The sequence below is a fragment of the Bubalus kerabau genome, chromosome X (assembly GCF_029407905.1).
Source record: "Bubalus kerabau isolate K-KA32 ecotype Philippines breed swamp buffalo chromosome X, PCC_UOA_SB_1v2, whole genome shotgun sequence".
Taxonomy (NCBI): domain Eukaryota; kingdom Metazoa; phylum Chordata; class Mammalia; order Artiodactyla; family Bovidae; genus Bubalus; species Bubalus kerabau.
The window spans coordinates 100865394-100889032 of record NC_073647.1 but is presented as its reverse complement, the minus strand read 5'-3'; the positions used below and the strand labels follow the sequence as shown (position 1 = coordinate 100889032).

The following is a 23639-nucleotide window of genomic DNA, read 5'->3' as shown; positions in this document are numbered from 1 at the left end:
TGTCCACTATGCCCACTCAGTAGAGAGAGTAATACTTATCTCTTTTTTCCCCCCTCCCTTCTTTTTTTTTCCCCCCACCTACCCTCCATCCCTTTCTTCTTTGATGTGAAAAGTGAGTAACAAGCTCTGACCAAAAGGAACATTCTACAGGAAAGTTATTATTACAGGAAAGTTATTATTAAAGATGAGGAAATATAATAGAGACTTGGTAAGGATAAGTGACTGTCCACATGCCCTAGATGTAGCGGGTAGAGTTAGACCACAGACTTTCTGGCTTCCTATTTCAATTCAGAATGCCTTGTTAAAGGACAATTCCCCCCGCAAAAGGCTAGTAGAAAACTGCAAAACTCGTGATATACTTGTCATAACCCACTATGGCTCTCCTTCCTTAATAACCTCCTTAGAGATCTGTGTTTCAGATCTGGGAAACAGTCTTAACATATAAGCTGGTTTTCTTAGTTTGAGGAGCATCAATCTATTTCAAGAATTTTAAACTCTTTTTCTATATATTTTTTGCATTAAAAACCCTTTGGAAAATATGGTTAAGGTTATAAATTACCTTCTCACAAAAAAGTATATACACTCATATAGCTACAATTTTGCATACCAATTTGTTTCATTTTTGTAAATATAATCAGGGAGACAAAAGGAGCTATATAGAAAGAACATAGAACAGCTTTTTGTTTTTACGTGTAAGATTCTTCTTTTCTCTAAAGTAGCTTTGTTATATGTGAAAGATAAAAATGTCACCTGAATGATATGAAATGATACGGATAAGATTAACATTAACAATCACTTTAGTAGTGTTTCAACCTTGCAAACTCTTAAGGAAAATATGGGTTCACAAAAACACTAAAAATCTGAATTATGCTTTATAAAGGAAAACAATTAAACTCACAACTTTTCTTTGAAATTTACACAGTATGACACGTTATAAATGTAAGGCTTTGAGAAAAACAGTAAAAACTCGTGACCTCATAATCATGACCCCCCCAAAAAACAGACATAGCACAAAATTTAATTTTTTAAAGATAAAAATGGCATTCACTTTTTATGAAAGAGAAGAGGTTTCACCATCCCTGCCAAGATCTTGGGTAATTGTGCAGCAATAACCTCAGACATCATTTCTGGAAATGCAACACTCAGTGCCCGGGACTGGATAAATGTATTCAAGCAGTACAGATGAAGTTGTTTGACAAGCTGTTGGTTTAACAAATGGATAAGAAACATGTAAGGAAAATAATAAATTTCTAAACTATGTAAACATCAAAGCTTATTTTTCTAATAATAGAAATGCTTCAGATGTTGTTTTTTACCAAAATGAAAAAACTCCCTCCATTTCCAGAATAATATATAAAATATTACATACATATGATGAAACATACTAATATATAGAAAGATTTAAAGAAATGAAAGTATTCTGTAATCCTATTGGATAAGCAGTGTGAACATTTGGTATATTTCAAGTTTTTCTGTTTACACATACTCAAGTATATGCATAATATATATATGCATAATAATAATAATATATATGCATATGTATTTCCATAAATGAAATTACTTTATAGTCTATTTCTTAATCCAGCTTTTCCCACATAACAATAGGCAAACTCTTCTATGTCAGTACAAACAACCCAACCTGATTCATTTTAATCTAACTTTTTTTTGGCCACACCATACTGCATGCGGGATCTTAGTTCCCCAACCAGGGATCAATCCCACACCCCCTGCACTGGCAGCACAGAGTCTTAACCACTGTGCTGCGAGGAAAGCATCATTTTAATTTAATTTTAATTCTGTCAAAATAATATTTTGCACATATTTTTGAAAGTCAGATAGTACTGCAAGACCTACAGGAGCAAAAACACAGATGCAACCACTTTGAATTCCTTTAGTTTGGGTCATTTGATATTTACCTCTGTATTTCTAATAAATTATATTTCCCAAAGTTTACATTATTAAGATCCTATTAAATAAGGATTTAGCTTTCTTGTATTTTACACCCATCTCCTCAACTACACATACTTTCTCTTCTTCCTATTCTCTATATAGATATATCTCAATGTTGGACTAAATCAATATCTAGCATTTATATTATAAAAATTTTTATTGTTTCTTGCTGGATTACATTTCCTTTCCTATATGAGTTACTTTAATTTTGCTAGTGCTAATCACCTCATGTTTCTCTGCTTTTTTTGTTTGTTTTTTTCTATATTTATCACAAAGCCATAGTCAAATTCTCTGACAGAATTGTAAAAACTTACTTCAGTATGTTCATACGATTAGTAGTATCTCAAATCTAACTTTTTTTTTTTCTTGGTGCTAGTACCCTGAAACCCTGTGCATTAGTTACTGTGCTGGGACACCCCTTTGCGTCTCTCCTGGGTTGAATCTCATACTCCTTTGGCTTACGCCAGGGTTCTGTTGTAAGAAATCCCGCAGATGCCCTTGAGAAAGGCTGTATTTGAGGTAAGGTCTAGGAGACCTTGAAAGTCTGAAAATACTTTCATGATGCCATCATATTTGTTTGATGGTTTGGCTGGTACAAAATTCTTTGAAGATTTTTCTTTCCTTCAAAATTCTCCATTATTTTCTGGGTTCCAGTATTTTTGTTGAGAAGTTCTACAACATTCCGAATCCTGATGATTTGATGTGACTTGCTTCTTTTTTCACTGGTATATTTTAGGATACCCTCTTTATTCTGGGTATGCTGAAATTTTACAATAATGTGCCTTGGTTCAATTGGGTTGAGTCTGTACACTGGGCCCTTATGCTCAGAAAATTCATATCCTTCAGTTCTAGCAACGTTTCTTTTAAGACTACTTATGCAATTTCCTCTCCTTGATTTTCTCCACCCTCTCTTTTGGAGATAACTACGAACTGGAAAATGAAGCCCTGTGGATTCATCCCCTAAATTTGCTCTCTCTCTAAATTTTCATATCTTTTTCTTTTTTGTTACTTTTATCTGAGTTTTCCTGAGATTTATATTTTCTGAGCTTTCTATTTATATTGAATTTTTAATTTATGCCCTCCTTTAATTATCCAAAAGTATTTTCTCACTAAGTGTTCTTTTTAAAATGTTTTCTAGTCTTTTTTCATGGATGCACCATCATTCTTATTTCTGTGAGTAGTTTAATTTTTGATGCTTTCTTCTGTTATCTGCACTGGAGCTTTTTCCTTCAAGTTACATTTTTTTTTCTGTTTATTTTGTTCTCTGCCTTACATTTGAGAGACTTTATCTAAATGGCTAATAATTCTTGGCTGTTCACATTCAGCAGTGAGGCCTCATATTTGATCTAATGAGCAGAGAGATTTTTATGCCTCTATTATTTTAGTGTTTCTGAACACAGTAATGATAAGAGTTTGTATGCAAATGCTGGATTAATTTCCAGAATTGTATTGTAATTGTAATTTCCAGAACCCTATATATTTATCCAGTTTGGTGTTAGGCATTTCTAAGGGTTTTTTTTTTTTTTTTCCTTCATGTATAAGCAGTGAGGCATACATATCTTAAATACTTGCCTAATTATTTAAGATAAACCCTAAAAAGTGGGAATATGAAAAGAATGCAACCTTTAACTATTGCCACACACTGCTAGATTGTCCATTAGCATTGTTGCTGACTTATAACTCCACCCAAAATGGTATGAGAGTCTTTTTCTCCACATCCATATCTTTGCTTTTCCAGTTTACATAAAATATTTTCTAACTTAAGACAAGAACATTTTGGAGCATTTTCAAGAATATGTATCACAATTCCTATCAACCATTACATTACTCTCAAATTTCACAAATACTAGTAAAAGGATATTTCAGTGATCTATACTGAAAATGAAAAAAGCACAATATAAATTGTGAGCAGTATGATGCAAGTACTGTTTTAAAGTGTAAGTATAAACATAAATTTGACGAACACACATGAAGTAAAACTTGTACTTCACACTAAAGTAATAGATAGAATTCAGAGAATAATCACTGATATTCTAAAAACCAAAATACTTACATCATGCAAGTTATCAAGAAGTTTTGTAAGCTGTGAGCTAGGGACAACTCCTTTTTGCCTCAAACCAATTGCCTTGATGAGCTCTCTAATGTAACTTGATCTCATCTCTTCAAACTGGTTTTGACTTCTTAGTCCTTCTAAAGGAACTGTAAGAAGATAATTATAAATGGCAGTTATGTTTAAAAAGATGACACTAGCACTTTATAATATAACTTTCTGAACTGTACAGTGATCTCTTTTGATACGCAACTCTAGAAACAAATATCTAAATAGAAAAGAGTGCTACTAACAGTTTTAGGACATGTAAAACTTCTAGTTCTTTTGAAGAATATGGTAACAACAACTAGGTAAGTTAAAGAACATCTCAGCTTATTTTAGAGCCATATTAATGGATTATGCATTTGACTTAGCATCTGCTCAAAAGAGCATCTGACATTATTGTACATTCCTGCCTCAAATATTTAGTTTAAGTTTACAACTACACATATGCTGCATCTTTTTTGTTTTTTGTCTCCTGACTATTGATACAAGAGAAAGTCATTGATGTTTGAATTTTCTCTTATATTCAGCCACTTGGCTATACTCTATTTTATTTATGTATTCATTTATTAATATTGTTAAATCTAACAGTTTGTGTTGGATTATCCTTTTTTTTTTTTGGTATACGACAATACCACACTCAGATAATATCCTTATTTTTTCCTTTCCAACAGTTGTAGCTGTCATTTCTCCTTCATGGTTCAATACATTGGTTAAGTCTTCCAGAACAATATTAAATAATAACAGTAATGGTAAATACTTAAATTTTGTTGCTGATTTTATTGATAAATGCCTGTCGTTTCCATTATGATGTTAACTGGTAATTCACACTTCTACCTCAGAAACCTTTAATTCATACATCCAAATCTTAGGCACAACGTCTTACTGTAGCCCATTCTCTTGTTTCCACTACGTAGTCAATAAACCTACAGCCTTTCTCCTAAGTCTTTCTGGTTCTTCTGTTGTGACCTGTCTGAGATGTCCTGGTTGGTTTCTTTAGCAACTGTATTACCAGAACTCCCAGCTCCCTTATTTCCTCTTACTTGGGTCGCAGCTGTCCCACAAACAAATCTTCAACCATAAGTGAAGTTTCCACAACTATATCCAGATTACTGAAAGAAAAATCACATAATCTATGGATTTATGCATCTAGATATTTATGATCTTCACCTTTAGCAATATTTCTAGAGAGAAGTGTACTTCATTTGAGCAAAGTCAACTCTATGTCTCCAGCAAAGGTAGATAAATAAAGCTTTTAAAAAACCTCTTTCTTTATTCCCTGTATCCCAACAGACCTTGACTTCTACTTCCCTTGGAAAAAGAAGGCCAGAGATAATAAGCCAATAGAAACTAAGAGTTAACTCTGGTTTAGAGTCTTCAAGAGCTCAGATCCTCAGTATAAAAGGGACTTATGTAATTTGGGCAATAGGACACTTTTGCGCCAACTGAAATCTTAACTCTATGTATATCATGTTGAAGCCTGTCTTGACATCAATGACTTTCTCTTGTATCAATAGTCAGGAGACAAAAAACAAAAAAGATGCAGCATATGTATAGTTGTAAACTAAATATTTGAGACAGGAATGTACAATAATGTCAGATGCTCTTTTGAGCAGATGCTAAGTCAAATGCATGATCCATTAATATGGCTCTAAAATAAGCTGAGATGTTCTTTAACTTACCTAGTAAACTTAACTGTATGTGTATCATAACATATAGTGTTATAACATATAGTATCATAACCTATTCCCTTTACTTCATATAGCAACTATTTTAAACATCCATAACTCTTTTTAACAATCCCAACCAATTTTCACATCTCCCTCACTCTTCACCATGACTATAAAATTATTTTTTCTTCTGATTACTGAAGTATTGTTTTCTCATTGAGCTGGAAAACTAGCAACCCAAAGCCTTCGACACTGTCCATCTACCTGTTGAGGACCAGACTTGAAGCAATTATCCTTACTTCAGGAAAATCAGGCCTAATCTCATCCTGCCTCACACTATTAGTATCAACCACTAACAACATGCTCCCAGGATATGATCATCTAATCACTAGGCTCTCATCCTATGCTCCTGGGATATCTCTGAAAATTATTCTCCTTTCTACTCTCTTCCTTAGATTTCAGATCTATGATGAACCAGCTGTAAAGAAGTTATTTCTATTTTATTTGAGCTCTTTATATGAATTCATTGTTTTCTTAATTATTACTCAGCATTACATGACTGGAGAATTTTCTCTGAGATTCTTATTGATTCCATATGTGGGTTTTCAGCATTTCTTGTAAATATATTAGTGGCAAGTGGGAGAGAGTGAGTCAAGGGCAGTTAGCAATATGCTTGCTATTTTAGATGAGAATACTTTAAAAAATACTTATTTTTGATTTAGTTATTTAAAAATAGTGTGTATCAATTAGAAAAATTTTGAAAAATACCGAAAATACCAAGAAAATTATAAGTCACCTGAGCTCCTACAATCCAATAGTTTGGGATATTTAATAATATTATATTGAGAATATTTACATAATCAAATCATTCAAAATTGTTCATATATGAATGTTTTAATTCTCACGTAAAATTTAATATCACAGAAATGTGTAGTAAATGCAAGTTATTTAATTATTTTATCATTCAACACTTGCATCATGCAACATCATGCAATATTTTACTAATATAAACAATACTTGCACTCATCTCACATGCTAGTAAAGTAATGCTCAAAATTCTCTAAGACAGGCTTCAACAGTACGCGAAATGTGAACTTCCAGATGTGCAGGCTGGATTTAGAAAATGCAGAGAAACCAGAGATCAAATTGCCAACCTCAGCTGGATCATGGAAAAAGCAAGAGAGTTCCAGAAAAACATCTACTTCTGCTTTATGGACTATGCCAAAGCCTTTGACTATGTGGACCACAAGAAACTGGAAAATTCTTGAAGAGATGGGAATACAAGACCACCTGACCTGCCTCTTGAGAAACCTGTATGCAGGTCAGGAAGCAACAGTTAGAACGGGACATGGAACAACAGACTGGTTCCATGAAAAGGAGTACGTCAAGGCTGTATATTGTCATCCTGCTTATTTAACTTATATGCAGAGTACATCATGAGAAACGCTGGGCTGGAGGAAGCACAAGTTGGAATCAAGATTTCCGGGAGAAATATCAATAACCTCAGATATGCTGATGAAACCACTGTTATGGCAGAAAGCAAAGAAGAACTAAAGAGCCTTCTGATGAAAGTGAAAGAGGGGAGTGAAAAAATTGGCTTAAAGCTCAACATTCAGAAAACTAAGATCATGGCATCCGGTCCCATCACTTCATGGCAAATAGATGGGGAAACAGTGAAAACAGTGACAGACTTTATTTTGGGGGGCTCCAAAATCACTGCAGATGGCGACTGCAACCACGAAATTAAAAGACACTTGCCCCTTGGAAGAAAAGCTATGACCAACCTAGACAGCATATTAAAAAGCAGAGACGTTATTTTGCCAACAAAGGTCCATCTAGTCAAAGCTATGGTTTTTCCAGTAGTCATGTATGGATGTGAGAGTTGGACTATAAAGAAAGCTGAGTGCTGAAGAATTAATGCTTTTGAACTGTGGTGTTGGAGAAGACTCTTGAGAGTCCCTTGGACTGCAAGGAGAACCAACCAGTCCTTCCTAAAGGAAATCAGTCCGGAATATTCATTGGAAGGACTGATGCTGAAGCTGAAACTCCAATACTTTGGCCACCTGATGGGAAGAACTGACTCATTGGAAAAGACCCTGATGCTGAGAATGATTGAGGGCAGGAGGAGACGGGGACAACAGAGGATAAGATGGTTGGATGGCATCACCAACTCAATGGACATGAGTTTGAGTAAGCTCCGGGAGTTGGTGATGGACAGAGAAGCCTAGCATGCTGCAGTCCATGGGGTCGCAAAGAGTCGGACACTATGATGAATGTCATTTCTGATATTTAAAGGATATATTCTTATAAGTGGAACTATTAGAGTAAAAGATATTAACTTTCTTAACACTCAAAATATATATTTCTAAATTATCAACACTTCTTACTATTTATGTTGGGTGGTTGGTTCTGAGCAATTTTCATGTAGGGTAATCTTTTTTTTTAGAGAGAAAAATAAAATATCATCTCATTTTCATTTCTCCAGTTGTTAGTGAGGTTGAATAATTTTTTATTTTATTTTATTTTTTTTTTACATTTTATTTATTTATTTAAAAATTTTTTTTTAATTTTATTTATATATATATATAAAAGAAATAAATAAAATGTAAAAAAAAAACAATTATTCAACCTCACTAACAACTGGAGAAATGAAAATGAGATGATATTTTATTTTTCTCTCTAAAAAAAAATTACCCTAAATGAAAATTGCTCAGAACCAACCACCCAACATAAATAGTAAGAAGTGTTGATAATTTAGAAATATTTATTTTGAGTGTTAAGAAAGTTAATATCTTTTACTCGAATAGTTCCACTTATAAGAATATATCCTTTAAATATCAGAAATGACATTCATCATAGTGTCCGACTCTTTGCGAATGCTTATTAGTGATTTGGTTTTATTTAAATTTTTTTTTCTGTTTTGTACTCATTTTTTTTGCACTAAGATATATTTTCTAAGTTTGTGGTTTAAAGCCCAGTTTTAAAATATTTAGTCAGTGCTGTAACTTTATTAAGGCAAAGAGTCCTACCGGCAACCCCAATTTTCCCATGCTCAGAAAGCCAATGCTTTCAATTTTTTCAACTATTTATTTTGGTCTTTCCTTCTTAAGTGACATCCTTATATTGCTGTTATTTGAATTCTTAACAGTAAGGAAAATAGGGCTAAAGCTCTATTTCCATATTCCAGATCATCACCCCTATGCTGCTGCTAAGTCGCTTCAGTCATGTCCAACTCTGTGCCACCCCATAGACGGAAACCCACCAGGCTCCCCCGTCCCTGGGATTCTCCAGGCAAGAACACTGGAGTGGGTTGCCATTTCCTTCTCCAATGCATGAAAGTGAAAAGTGAAAGTGAAGTCGCTCAGTCGTGTCCGACTCTTAGCGACCCCATGGACTGCAGCCCACCAGTCTCCTCTGTCCATGGGATTTTCCAGGCAAGAGTACTGGAGTGGGGTGCCATTGCCTTCTCTGATCACCCCTATACCACAATCATATACTCACATGTGAAGAACTTCCTTTTCCTCATCTTCCTAATAAAATTTTCATAATATTTCTTAGATCAATATTTAGAGTTTATTATTTTAGCTATGTAAAATGTTATCACAGTCAAGTCATATAGAATTAACTAGGACTTCTTTCCAAGTATAATTTTTTTGTTTTACTGACAGTAAGTAACCATACCGATGGGTGTGAAGTGGTATCCACCTGTGGCTTTTGTGCTTCTCTAACGATTAGTGATGCTGAGCATCTTTTCATGTGCTTGATGGCTATTTGTAAATCTTTTGAGAAATGTCTATTAAGGCCTTTATTTTTAAATTGGTTTACTTTTTGTTGTTGTTGGATTGCAGAGATTCTTTATGTCATCTGGATATTAATACTCTTACTTTATCAGATATCTTTTTCAATATTTTGACCAAATCAATGGATTAACCTTTCTTTGTGTTGGGTCCTTTGATGCACCGAAGTTTTAAATTTTGCCAACATCTATTTAGGACATCCAAAGTGGCTCAGTGGAAAAGAATCTGCCTGTAGGAGATGCAAGTTCAATCCCTGGGCTGGAAGATCCCCTGGAGAAGGAAATGGCAACTCATTCCAGTATTCTTACCTGGGAATTCCAAGGACTGAGGAGCCTGGTGGGCTACAATCAATAGGGTCACAAAGAGTTGGACGTGACTAAATGACCGAGCATGCACACAAGCACACTTCCTTCTGAACAGTGATATTTTTTCCTCTGCTTTTGAGAGGTTTTCCAACTTTCAAAATCTCTAGGCACTTTAAAATTTTATATATATGTATGTATTTTTTTCCAAGAATTCTTTTCTTTGTGTTATTCCTTTGTCATATATTCAGTATTGTTTCATGAATAGAATATGTTCTTTTACCTTTCTAAAGAAGAGAAGTGAAAGGCAAAGGAGAAAAGAAAAGATATATCCATCTGAAGGCAGATTCCAAACAATAGCAAGGAGAGATAAGAAAGTCTTCCTAAGTAAACGCTGCAAACAAACAGAGGAAAACAATAGAATGGGAAACACTAGAGATCTCTTCAAGAAAATTAGAGATACCAAGGGAATATTTCATGCAAAAATGGGCTCAATAAAGGACAGAAATGGTATAGACCTTACAGAAGCAGAAGATATTAACAAGAGGTGGCAAGAAGACACAGAAGAACTACACAAAAAAGATCTTCATGACCCAGATAATCACAATGGTGTGATCACTCACCAAGAGCCATATATTCTGGAGTGCGAAGTCAAGTGGGCCTTAGAAAGCACCACTACAAACAAAGCTAGTGCAGGTGATGGAATTCCAGCTGAGCTATTTCAAATCTTAAAAGATGATGCTGTGAAAGTGCTGCACTCAATATGCCAGCAAATTTGGAAAGCTCAGCAGTGGCCACAAGACTGGAAAAGGTCAGTTTTCATTCCAATCCCAAAGAAAGGCAATGCCACAGAATATTCAAACTACTGCACAATTGCACTCATCTCACACACTATCAAAGGAATACTCAAAATTCTCCATGTGAGGCTTCAACAGTACATGAACCGAGAACTTCCACATGTTCAACTGGATTTAGAAAAGGCAGAGGAACAACAGATCAAATTGCCAGAATCTGCTGGATCTTAGAAAAAGCAAGACAATTCCAGAAAATCCTCTACTTCTGCTTCACTGACTATGCTAAAGCCTTTGACTGGGTAGATCAAAATAAACTGGAAAATTCTTAAAGGGATGTGAATACCAGGCCAACTTCCTTCCTTCCTGCAAAAACTGTATGCAGGACAAGAAGCAACAGTTAGAACCAGACATGGAATAATGGGCTGGTTCCAAATTGGGAAAGGAGTATGTCAAGGTTGTATACTGTCACCTTGCTTGTTTAACTTTCATGCAGAGTACATCATGCAAAATGCTGGGCTGGATAAAGCACAAGCTAGAATCAAGATTGCCAGGAGAAATATAAATAACCTCAGATATGGAGATAGGGCTTTCCTGGTGGCTCAGATGGTAAAGAATCCCCCTGCACTGTGGGAGACCTGGGTTCGATCCCTGGGTTAGGAAGATCCCCTGGAGAAGGGAATGGCAAACCAGTCCAGTATTCTTACCTAGAGAATTCCATGGACAGTGGAGCCTGGCAGGCTACAGACCATGGGGTCACAAAGAATCAGACATGACTGAGCAACTTTCACTCACTCATTCACTTAGATATGCAGATGACACTACCCTTATGGCAGAAAGCAAAGAGGAACTAAAGAGTCTCTTGATGAAGGTGAAAGAGGAGAGTGAAAAAGTTGGCTTAAAACTCAACATTCAAAAAACGAAGATCATGGCATCCGGTCCCATCATTTCATAGCAAATAGATGGGGAAACAATGGAAACAGTGGCAGACTTTATCTTCTTGGGCTCCAAAATCACTGCAGGTGGTGACTGCAGCCATGAAATTAAAAGACGCTTGCTCCTTGAAAGAAAAGATATGACCATCCTAGACAGCATATTAAAAAGCAGAGATATTACTTTGCTGACAAAGGTTTGTCTAGTCAAAGCTATGGTTTTTCCAGTAGTAATTGTGGCTCAGCTGGTAAAGAATCTGCCTGCAATGCCAGAGACCTGGATTTGATCCCTGAGTTGCGAAGATCCCCTGGAGAAGAGAAGGGCTACCCACTCCAGTCTTCTGGCCTGGAGAATTCCATGGACTGTATAGTCCATGGGGTCACAAAGAGTCAGACACGACTGAGCAACTTTCACTTCCAGTAGTCATGTATGGATGTGAGAGTTGGACCATGAAAAGGCTGAGTGCTGAAGAATTGATGCTTCTGAACTGTGGTGTTGGAGAAGACTCTTGAGAGTCCCTTGGACAGCAAGGAGATCCAACCAGTCCATCCTAAAGGAAATCAGTCCCGAATATTCATTGGAAAGACTGATGCTGAAGATGAAACTCCAGTACTTTGGCCACCTGATGTGAAGACCTGACTCACTGGAAAAGACCCTGATGCTGGGAAAGATTGAAGGCAGGAGGAGAAGGGGACGACAGAGGATGAGATGGTTGGATGGCATCACTGACTCAATGGACATGAGTTTGAACAAGCTCTGGGAGATGGTGAAGGACAGGGAAGCCTGGCGTGCTGCAGTCCATGGGGTCGCAAAGAGCCGGACATGACTGGGTGACTCAACAACAACAAAGGATAGCTTTTAAATTTCTCCATGGTCTCTCTTTCCTCTAAATTATTTTTCTATTTTGTCTTTATGTTTGATATCAAAGACCTTCCTCAGATGCCCTGGTTGTTTATTTATATTCAAGCATGGAAACTATAAAGCTGATTGCTAGTTCTGTTTGAATGAGTAGTTATTATTGACTATAAGCTTTAGTGTAGGGCATTCTGGTTGAGCTATTTCAAAGAGAAAGCCTTGCTATTAGCATATTTAGTTCTTTTTTTTCTAGCTTAATAAATTCTTTATACAAGAATCTTTCATTTTCCTATCTGGAGAATATAAACCTGGATGACAGTGTTCCAGAGGACTGGTGATTTTGGAGGGTGTTGTCTCAGCATTTGGTATATAATCTTAATCTGTTCACACTATCCCCCTTCACCCTCATCAGTGCCTGCAGTCCACCAACCCAACTGCCTTCTGTTACATCCTCTTCAGGGAATAAACCTACAATCTCTGCCTTAGTTGCAGAACAACTGCACCATTGGTGGATATTTAGAAACACATTTTCAAGAGAACTTGGTGTTTTTAATTCTACTTTCACTCTCATTAAAAAAAAAAAAGATCACTGTTGTCACTAACTGCAAAACATGTTAGAGGTTCAGTGATACAAATCAAGGTACTTGCTTTTTGACTTTTCTTACTTCTGGCTTAGAAACCACTTTCTCATTCAGTCACATCTGACTCTTTGAGACCACGTGAACTGTGGCCTGCCAGGCTCCTCTGTCCATGGGTTCTGCCAGGCAAGAATACTGGAGCGGGTTGCCATTTCCTCCTCCAGAGGATCTTCTTGACCCAAAGACAGAACCTTGCATCTTCTGCGTCTCCTGCACTGGCAGGCAGGTTCTTTACCACTGAACCACCCGGGAAGCCCTCCACTTTCTCAGGTACACTAAATTAGTTTCTGCTTGCTGGCTTGTGGGATTTTATTGCTACTGATATTTCTTTCATTTTATTTACTTTATTTTATTTTTAAAGAAATCCCTTGACTAATAGTTTTATGTAGTTTAAAAGGAACAATGATTAAAGTGTGTATTCAACCTGCCATATTTTCCTGGGTATCTGTATTTTAATTTTTAATGGCAGATGGGTGGTTTAAATTCTTATCAAGTCATTGAACTTTTCTTTGGCCAACTTTCCTATTGCATATATTTTTTAAAAGTATTCTTTGAGATTTCTCATTTTTATTCCTTTTAGCTTATTTTTTTTTCCTTTTAGCTTATTTTTAACAAGCTAAAGTGTTTACAACTATGAGCCACTTATTTTAGGATACAATTTTAGCTAAATATTCATACTAAGTTTTCCTCAAACATAAAGCTTCTTTTCTCAACAATATTTATTTGTTCCATACTCAAAGACTTCTAGTGTTTCCATTATAGGATACAAAGTTCTAGTATATATAGTCTGATTTGACTAAGAATTCAGAGTATGTATTTTCCACATTATTCATTATTCTAACTTTCTAATTCTCTCCCCATCCCCATATTTTTGTAATACTTACCTATTTTTTAAGATTTAAAGATGAATTTCAATAGCTGTGCCAAGTGTCTCCTCAAAATCCCATTAAAATCTGTGTAGATTTTATTACACAAATTATTACATATAATACTAAATAATTTATATATGTTTCTATACGTAGTACTATTCACTAAGTACATGATTTTCCCTTTTCTTAAAGTTGAAAATGGCTGAAAACCTTGCCTTCCATGGTATGTGAGTGGAAGTCATGTGTATCTCCCTTCCTTTCCTTACAACTGTCTTCCCTTAGCACTGCTCTAGTGATTATGGAGGCAGGTGTCAAGATGCTGCCTCCATCTGCCTGAACACCTGAGTGATAACAATGAGTCTCCCTGTAGATCTGCAGTGAAAATATAGTAAGAAGAATAAGTACTTGAAATTTTTGAAAGCTACTGAGGTTTAGGGCTTGTTTGGTTCCCTGCATAATGTAGCCTACCCATAAATACAGTATTATGTTAACGCTATCAACTAATTTGGGAGACCTAGGACCATCTATGATACATCTACTATTGAATTCATTACGACCAAGAAAAGAATTGACAGGAGTTGACTGCTGTATTATTAAAGTTCTTTCAGTTGATTGTTGGCCAGTCCCATATCAATTCCTTTGTCTACTTTGTGCTTTTTTTAATCAAATTATGCTTGAAGGTCTGTGCTCCAGATAGACTTCCCAAGGGTCGGGTAAAGGGCTATGGTTCCCTGCTGCTGCTGCTGCTAAGTCGCTTCAGTCGTGTCCGACTCTGTGCGACCCCATAGACGGCAGCCCACCAGGCTCCCCCGTCCCTGGAATTCTCCAGGCAAGAACACTGGAGTGGGCTGCCATTTCCTTCTCCAATGCATGAAAGCCATCTGTGTCTGAGCACAGACTTCATGAGGTAAACTGCCTTCTTACGAGTTCAGCTTTTCTGCCTTTCCTCTTGATATGCTCCCCCGGCCCTACCATGTAAGATCCATGCCTCTAGAAGGAAATCCTTGCAGAAATCTTTTCTGAGAAAGACTCCTGTCTCACTTCCTACCTCAGGTCTTAGCTCTCTGTGGTTTCCTTTCAAATCACAATGACTGAAGGAGGAACCAATTCAAACAGTCAAGGTTGAGTCTACCTGTGTGTGGGAAGGGCACAGGAAAGGGTAAAAGGTGGAAGCAATTTAAAAAGTGTTCCACACAGACCCTGGGAGATCCATGGAGGCAGAGGGGCACATGTTCTTTGCGTGTGAGAATGAATGAATGGACGTCTGCCCACTCTTGTGGTGACCAGCGCTATTTCTTCCGGGTACACAGCTAGGGGGCATTCCCGAGCTCTCCCACAATTAGGGTGCAGTACTCTTGCCTGGAAAATCCCATGGACGGAGGAGCCTGGTAGGCTGCAGTCCATGGGGTCACTAAGAGTCGGACAGGACTGAGCGACTTCACTTTCACTTTTCACTTTCATGCATTGGAGAAGGAAATGGCAGCCCACTCCAGTGTTCTTGCCTGGAGAATCCCAGGGACGGGGGAGCCTGGTGGGCTGCCGTCTATGGGGTCGCACAGAGTCGGACACGACTGAAGTGACTTAGCATAGCATAGCATAGAACGTGGGTGGAAGATAGTTCCAGATCTAGTCTTCAAACCTTCTCTTACTCAGTGCTCATCCTCTAGTCAGATAAAATGGAAGACTCCAAGCTGATACAAAGGGTAGAGCCTCTGGATGAAAGGAGCCTGGGTTTTCTTGGCCAACCCTCTGGACTGACTGTGAGTGGTCCATAAACTGTTATTATATTATGCTACTGATTCTTGCAGTTATGTGTTGTAACTGTTAGACATATATAACTATCCTGACATAACGTGAACAGTTACAAATAAAACTGTGTGCTTTATAGAGTAAATCCTTTGTAGGGTGGGGGTGAAGGGAAGCATAGACTGTGTTTACGCAGTATTAATTAGTTTATAATAGTTAATTGGATGAATATGAAAAAGTTATTTAATCATGTTTTACCCAAAAAAAGAATAGAAACTGGCTTACTTGATGGGCTATTTTAGTATTAGGTGATAGATAAAATCTGAGAAATATGAGGTAACTTTACTATAGTCTATAGATGCTTCTCTTTTGCAGTTTCCAACTCATTAAGATTCATAACTCATCTATAATCATACAATAGTACTGTTGTTTGAGGTTTCCTTAATGAATTAAAAATTAAAAAAGCAAATCTCTTGCATTCAGTTACTTATACTCACTTGGAACTCTTCTTGGCTGACTTGAAGCTTCACAAACTCCTGTGGGATCTGCCACATGGTTAGGCATAATGAATAGAATGATGACTCCTTCATCCGCTGTCTTGCACCACACACAACACACAAAAGAAAAACCAACAGTGGAAAAAAAAAATAAACACACACGGTCTTAGCTAGTTTAAGTAATTTATGAACGGTTATGAGTTTAATTTATTACCTGATTTGTTGAACATGGCTTTTTATAAACAAACTCAATATTTGGAATTTTAAACGTCTTCTAAATTTACTCACACTGATGGATTTTGAGGTTAAAAATTTTTGAAGTTGGAAGTTTATTTTAAATACACATTAACTAAGATTAATGTTGCTCTTCACTTTTACTATCACATTTTAAAAACCTAACCCAAGAAAGGAGAGCAAAGTTGTAGCAGTTAAAAATGTGGTGCTGAGAAACACTCAGAAAATATTTATTTACTGATTTTTTTTTCCTTGTGGATAAACTATGTACAATTTCGTGTGCAATCCAATGGGAGAGTGAATTCACAGAAATTGAATAGTGTAGAATACTTTGGTGCATTCAGTTTAGAATATTCGTGTAAAATGGCTACACTGCGAATGATTTTAGAGGAAATATATGGTGATATAGAAAAGAGAACATTAGCGGCATTAAATAATTGACAAGACAAACATGAATTCTGAAATACCAAGGGCATTTACTTAAGGTATTTTCTCAGCTATGTACTGTTTTGTAGTATCTGCACTAGTCAAAGAAGTGATCAGGAATAGTGGGAAAAACAAGACAAAACTAGATTTGACTCAGGAGAGATAAAATTAATCCCAACCATCACTTGGATTCTTTGGCAAATTACGAAGTCTCCTCTGCCTTAGTTTTCTGAACTGTGAAATAAAGGGTGCTGATTCCTTACAAATTTCAAGGAACTGTGGGATAAAATAGAATAACATATGAAAGTTACCTGCAATCTCTAAAGTTTAGTAAAGTTTGGTAAGTTTAGTAAAGTTTAGTAAGTTTAGTAAAGTTTAGTATAACTTATCATTTTACATAATTCTGAGTCAACAGACTCAATTAGTTCAGTACAAATACTTTCATGAAAAGATTCTTATTCAGTTTAAAGTTATATGTAGAAAGTTAAGTATAGTAATTCCAATATAATCAAGCAAATTGGATTCAATTTTATTATCTTTCAATGTTTTAAATAAATTACCAGTCTAATTTATCCTCTAGGAAGACAAATAATATTTTTACTTTTTGAAGGTAAGTCAATACCTTTAAGCAAAATTATTCCTCGTTTACTTCATTATCTTCATTACTGCCAATGTAAAAATTTTAACTTGATAAACTAAACATTTATTTGGTCTTTAAGAAGACCAAATGTATTTCTTGATACATTTCTGAAGTTTAAGAAATTTTTATTTGTGACAACTACTATATATTGAAATAAAAGAGAAAGCTCTAAATAGCAAATCACGAATAATACATTTTTACTAATATTGTCAGTTCAAGTTATATTTTGAGGTAGTTCCAAGAAACATTTCAGGAAATTTTTATTATTTAGGACACTGGGTGTATGATCATCTACTGAAATGTAGTTTTCAAGATTATCCTACATATACACTTTTGATAATAACAACAACAAAAGTCAAGTTACTACTTACTCATTTAGTATTAGATCAGGCGCAAAATATAGCATCTGTCCACTGACACGCTTATAAGATCTCCATCCTAGTCCAAATACCATTAAACTCATCCAAGAATACTGGATGAGAGTTATTTGATCATCAATATGTAAGTTCCGAAAACCTACAAAACGAATTTAAAAATAGAATGATCCCTGTGTCAAAAATCACTATGTCAAAACCTGAAAAATAAACATTTGAAAACAGATGTAAGTAGGGTATGCTCCAATACCTTGGCCACCTGATACAAAGAGCTGACTCACTGGAACAGACCCTGATGCTGGGAAAGATTGAGAGCAGGAGGAGAAGAGGGTGACAGAAGATGAGATGGTTGGATGGCATCATTGACTCAACGGACACGAGTTTGAGCAAAACTCTGGGAGATAGTGAAGGACAGGGAAGCGTGGTGTGCTACAGTCCATGGGGTTGCAACGGGTTGGACATGACTTAGCAACGGAACAACAACAACAAGGGTAATGTTTTCAGTCAAAATATTTATATACAAAAATTCAGGAAATAATAATAATAAAGTCAGAAAAAATTAAAAAGGATAAGAGATTGGAATTCATTAAAATTAGTCATTGTGATTTAGCATTTCTGGGAACTCGCTAATTAAATCAAACATGTATCAGTCATTCATGCAACATTTATTTATGGGGAGTCAATTATGGACCAGGCACTGTGTTAAAATGCTGCGTTACAAAGATGAGTAAGACAAAACCCTTGTCCTAAAAAGAATCTTAAAGGATAGAGAAGGTAAGAAGGAATCCACCAGGCAGTAGAGAGAGTAGGAAAACTGCCCCAGACAGAGATAATGCCTGAGCAGAAGAAAGTCAGACTGCTGAGGAATCTCAACTCTTTGGGATTTAAACATAAATTGGTTTATTTTGTGAAACCCCTGTTTTCAGTTTTGCTACCTCTAATTTTTCTTTAACAACTCTTAATTAAAGTTTGAGTGGATTCCACAGGTTTCTGATCACTTTTGCCTTCTGAAACTTAATCCAGTTTCATTTTAAACTCCCCTATGGCTTAAGAGCTTTAAAGTCTGTATGTATATGGGTGTGTGTGTGGGTGTGTGTGTGTGTGGTGTGAGTGTCCTGGTCTTTCACACCTTCACAACCTCTCCCTTTTAGATCTTTCTCTGGTTTTGGTGGCAGAGGAAGAATGGCAGGAAAAGGGCAAATGCATCGTGACTTACATAGTCAGTGTTTTTTCCCAGCTCTTTCCAATTCTCTTTTTGCCTGCTTGGGGAAAGATAACCAGTTTAGCACTGATAACGTAAAGGAGGGTAAGGCAAAGAGGTGTTTGGAGGCGTGGGCTGGTGTTGGATCATGGGTGGTCTTGCATGCCTATGAAGCAGCAAGGGGAGTGATATAGCCTGATTTACACTATGCAGGGCTCACTGGCAGCCATGTGGAGGATGTGTTCAAGGGAAAAGGACTGAAGTTAGGGAGAGAAATTGGGAGCTATTGCCAAAGGCCAGGAGAGAGATGATAAAAGCTCGAAATAAGTCAACAGGTAGGAGTAGAGAAGATAGAGCACATAGGAGAAAGTTTTAAAGAGTAAAATTAAAGAAATTGGCAACTGAATATATACAGATTGGAAAAAGAGGAAGTCAAATAGATGTTTCAGTTTTTACTTGAATGGTGCATGATGATGATAACAGCATTACTGAGACAAAATAAAGGAGAAAAAACAGGCGAGAGAGAAAATAAGTAAGCTTTGGGCCTGTTTGAGGGACCAATGGAAGATCCGTTTGCATAGGAGTTAGAGGTATGGGGACATATGGAGCAAAAGATATACAACTCTAAATTATTTGTACTTGAGTACTTGAAACAGTAAAAGTGGGTGAAATATTCCATTGAAGGTATAAAGAAAACAAACATTTTGGTAGGATCATCAACCACATTCTATAAAACTTTTAAAATAACATCTATTCCTTCTAAGACTCTGCTGAAGTCCACTTACAAAGGACCTATTTCAAGAGTCAAACTTAATTCTTTAGATCTCAAGGGTAAAAGAACTTTATTTCCTGATTTGGTTAATTATCTCAAAGTAAACAGAAAAGGCTATCTTTCCTTCATGTACTTCCTGCTATTCCCATCTTCGTATGAATAGCAGGAAGACTACTCTTTTCTTCCTGGAAATTCTTAGTCTCAGAGAGACTGAAAACAACCTTAGCACGTATTCATAATCAGCGGTACCACAGCAGGTATTTGCCCCTTTAGAGGCAGCGGGACTTCCCTCCCCCTCCCTGTCTCTTTTTCCCTCTATGCGAATAGCTTCCCATCGTTTGCAGTTTGGTCAACCAAACTACAAAAGCAAGTACCCTACGTTCCCACAAGGAAGCTGGCTAAGGCCTCTGGTTCCCTGGGTTTGTGATCTAGGTTTGATCCGTAGAATACCTACTATCTGGACTTTGAAGCCAAAAATAGTAAAACAAAGATCAAGATATGGGTAGGCTTTACTTATGATGGTGGTGGTGCCTAACGACAGTGGGATCCAATGGGGTCATTTGTGATGCTTGTCTTGGCCCTCCAGAGAGGCCTTGGTTTCTGTCTCCTCTTCAGACTTGTCCTTCTATTCAGTGAAGCCCTGACGTCTTTTCAGAAAATTATGTTTTTCTTTTTTGTCTGGTTTTTGATAGCAGGATGTTTTTGGTTTTTAAAACTTTGTAGAGTTGGTGTTTATTGCTTACTTCCTGACTGACTCAGGTACAGAAAGACTCTCTAAAAATAACTAGCCAAGAAAAACTTGGCACGCAATTTTCATAATTCTCTCTTTATTTTCATGTCATACATGCATCTTGAAGTTCATGTTTATATATTACCTGTTTTTTTTTTTAAATTATGAGTCACTCAATACATCTAGTACAGAAATGCCACTTGTAAACTACATACTTTATAGGCTTTAAAGAATGGGTAATTACTTCTTCCATTAAGTTTAGGATCATTTGATAAGAGATAAATAATAAAGTTTCCTAATTCCTGAAAAGCAAGACTCCCTCAAGGGAGGCACATATAGACTTGGCTTATTTTGGGTATGTTATAATATAAAAGGCAAATCTTGGTGAAATAAAATATAAAATTACCAATATTTATAGCAGAAAGTATATTCTTTCTATGTAACAGAATGAAAAAAAAAATCAGAAAAATAACTCTATTAACTCCCCCTTTAAGTGAGTTTATCTGAGATAAGTGTACAATGTTAAATTGACTTTAACATGCTTAGTACAGAAGTGCAGTTTTTTGAAGCCATTAACTGTAATATCATTCATTACTTTATACTGAAACAAAGACGGGAACACTGAGATCAAATTCCCATTGATGATAATGATCAGGTAAACTCAGTACTTTTGAGATGAGGATCAAAATGAAAACCTTCACACAGAGAAGTGATGGATGACCTGTAATTGTGTTCAACAAGTAGTAAAGAAAAATGCTCTTTCCTTTTAAGTGACTTGACCTGATAATTTCTGTCACAAACTGTCCAAGCCTTAATGCCTAAAACAAACTGAAAAGAAAGTGTACGGTAACACCTGGCCTACATGACCTTCTAGGTTCTCCTGGCTTAATCCCAAAGATTTGATACAATATACCGGTTGTGCTCCTGTAAAAACTGTCATGTACTGAAACAGTTAATCTATAACAAGGGAAGAGCATCACCTATCTCAGCACCTTCCCACACAAGCACAAAGAAGCTTCAGCACAGCAAGTGTAATCACTACCATATATTTGATGAACTTAGGCACAAATGCGACCTTGAGTGTAAAGATTTAAGGCAGCATAGTCCTCAAAAAGCTAAGGGACCTTCAACTCAATCTGGGGAGGCTTGGGGAAATCTTCCTAGGGCAAGCTGATTAGCATCCTGAAGACTAGTTAGGGACTAGCTGGGGGAAAATGTGGGAGAAGCGAAGGGCCACCAGGTAGGGAAAACAAAGTGGATGAAGAAAGGCTGGAAATTGAGCAAAGAGTTTTGTGGGAACCAAGCCTCAGAGGTGCTTGAAGTGGGAGAGTGAGAGAGAATGTAAATTCAGGAGCCGGAAGGACCTGAAATAGTAAGGCTAAGAAGTTTGACGTTGTTCTGGAAAGGGATGGGAATAATATAACAGGTGATAATTGCTTTTGAAAAGATGATCCTAGTGGCAGAATTGAGGACTATCTGTGGGCAGTGTGAAACTGTGATAATAGTGTCAGCCGGGGGCTGTGACTGAAACCTAGGGGAAAATGATAAGGACTTAAAATAGCTCAAGGTAGTAGCAGTGTAAATAGCATGTATAATGAATCATACATATAATAAGCAGAGTTGACAGAGGTGAAGGAGAAAAGTGAGCAAAAGATTATAACCAAGATTCTGTCTGCAGTGCCATTTCAAGATACAGAGAAAGGTCTTAGGCTTATGGAGTAGAAGGTCATGCTGGCTTGGAAGCTCATGTAGGTAGAAATGTGTAATAAGCACAATAAATATATGGTCCAATACTTTTGTAGAGAATCTAGGTTGTCACCACGTAAGTAGGAATCATGAGAATATAATGGGAGCTGAAGACAAGGCCGTAAGTGAGCAAATCCAGCCCTGCAGACTGAGAAACTACTGGACTAGAAGATGGAACCAGGAAATGCCAAATTCATGGGAGAACAAGTCCACAAAGGAAACAGATGTGTAAATCGAGAGAAACATATCTGCCTGGAAGGGAATGAACGCTACAGGAAGAGTTTCAGCAAGACACGGCTCCTCCGTCATGGCTTCAGAGGTACGCGAAACATGGTAAGGGCTGAAAGTACTCATTTGATTTGACAAAAGATTTTGGTGACATTGACAATAGTAGTTTCAGTGAAATAGAATATTAGAAAATCATTTTTTAGTGTCTTCATGAAAATACTATCAAACCCTGACTTTACTCCAAGAGGGCTAATCTCATTTCTTTTCCATCACTTTTTTTTTGGGAGAAGTAGTTTAATTTATTCATTTGATTTGGGGAGAGAGACAAAAATATTTTGTCATGCATGCAATGGCTATTACTGACTCAAAAGATATTTTGGCATGCTTCAAAGGCAAAAAAAACAAAACAAAACAAAAAAATAAAACAGGCAAAGGACTGTTCTAGTCTTCTGATACTGATGAATGCAAGTAGTCTGGCTGAAAAGTAAAATATGTTCACAAATGTCAAAGCATTGGCCTGAATATTTTTTTCCAGCAAATAAATAGAAGAATCAAGGCAAAATTTATGCAAAGGAAATATTTCTCCTGAACCTTTCTCTCACATCAATTCTGCTACGATGTATTCTGCTATAATACACAGAATAAAGAATAAGGATGAAGTTGGACTGGGAATGAGTACTTAAACATTTAATATCCAAAGTCTACCCTGACTCAGCCCACAATGTACACCTCTAAATTTACTTTCTGCCATTCTCTCCAATATAAGTTTCTCAGTGGTTTCTTAATTCTTGGATGATGAAACCCCCAGAACGCCGGTGGTGTTTGAGAAACCATATGCAAGTTGTATTCTCTCAACCAGCAGCTATTAACAATTTTAATTACTATACTGTGGGGGGAAGGTATGATAACATTTTTACGTTACTAAGGGACCTTCACTCTTCTAGAACCATTCTTATGCTGGTCTATCATTATTCACCAAACACACCTCATGATTCCCTTATTTTACACCATCAGCCACACTATTTCTTCTATCCAGAATGCTTTTTCTTCTTAACACTATTTATTAGTTTCACTTCTCCTTCATGGTGTACTTTAACTGATACCTTGCCTCGGAATCCTTCTCTTGTCCCTAAAGACAAAAATGTTCT

The 23639-nt window shown here is 36.5% G+C and overlaps 1 long non-coding RNA gene across 3 annotated transcripts; it reads right to left on the bottom strand.

Moving 5' to 3' along the window:
* Window positions 1-476: 476 nt before the first annotated feature.
* LOC129639675 (uncharacterized) lies at window positions 477-20987 on the bottom strand. 3 transcript variants are annotated; one of them, XR_008708536.1, is made up of 6 exons: window positions 18750-20987; window positions 18065-18112; window positions 17812-17956; window positions 16141-16240; window positions 4004-4149; window positions 477-1200 (listed from the first exon to the last, which is right to left on the bottom strand). It is a non-coding gene; the product is annotated as an uncharacterized LOC129639675 (long non-coding RNA). The 3 variants fall into 3 exon arrangements; XR_008708537.1 differs by lacking the exon at window positions 18065-18112 and having other exon boundaries at window positions 478-1200; window positions 19031-20687; XR_008708535.1 differs by lacking the exon at window positions 18750-20987 and having other exon boundaries at window positions 479-1200; window positions 18065-18245.
* Window positions 20988-23639: the final 2652 nt, after the last annotated feature.